Source organism: Mesitornis unicolor, unplaced genomic scaffold (genome assembly GCF_000695765.1).
Source record: "Mesitornis unicolor isolate BGI_N332 unplaced genomic scaffold, ASM69576v1 scaffold27448, whole genome shotgun sequence".
NCBI classification, from domain to species: domain Eukaryota; kingdom Metazoa; phylum Chordata; class Aves; order Mesitornithiformes; family Mesitornithidae; genus Mesitornis; species Mesitornis unicolor.
In genome coordinates this window covers 1,405-1,830 of record NW_010200215.1, presented here as the reverse complement: position 1 = coordinate 1,830, position 426 = coordinate 1,405, and the positions used below count along the sequence as shown (strand labels likewise).

The window sequence follows — 426 nt, the reverse complement described above, 5'->3', positions numbered from 1 at the left end:
GGACGGGACGGCGGCTGCGCTGAGGTGGGGATGGGGACACAGAGCTGTGCTCTTTCCTTCTGCTAAAATCAGGTTTAAAAGTGTCTAGTGCGATTAGAGTCGTCTTCATGGGAAGTGAAAAAAATGGGGATTTTGATGGTAAAAAAGGGAGCAAACAAGATATGCAATAGAAAAGGTCAAGTTATTTTCAGTTGTTGCAGTCCTTAACATAAGAAAGGCGTCTTTATTTACTGATGGGTATTTCTAATTGCCTAATGTTGTCCTTGCTGGCAGCCCAACAAAAGCCCAGGTTTTGCATGAAGCGTGGCCATGAATGGCAAAAGGGACCCATGGCCGTGACCCTGATGCTGTGTCCCCTCTCTCTGTGTCCCAGCCTGTCCCGAGGGCCACTGGGGCCTGGGCTGCCAGGAGATCTGTCCTGGCTGT

General features: G+C 49.8%; 1 protein-coding gene across 1 annotated transcript in view; it reads left to right on the top strand.

Moving 5' to 3' along the window:
* The window catches only part of MEGF6 (multiple EGF-like-domains 6), a gene marked incomplete at both ends in the record, with an annotated part of 19,642 nt that overhangs the window by 17,863 nt on the left and 1,353 nt on the right, over nt 1-426 (top strand). The gene's annotated exons all lie outside the window — the stretch shown is intronic.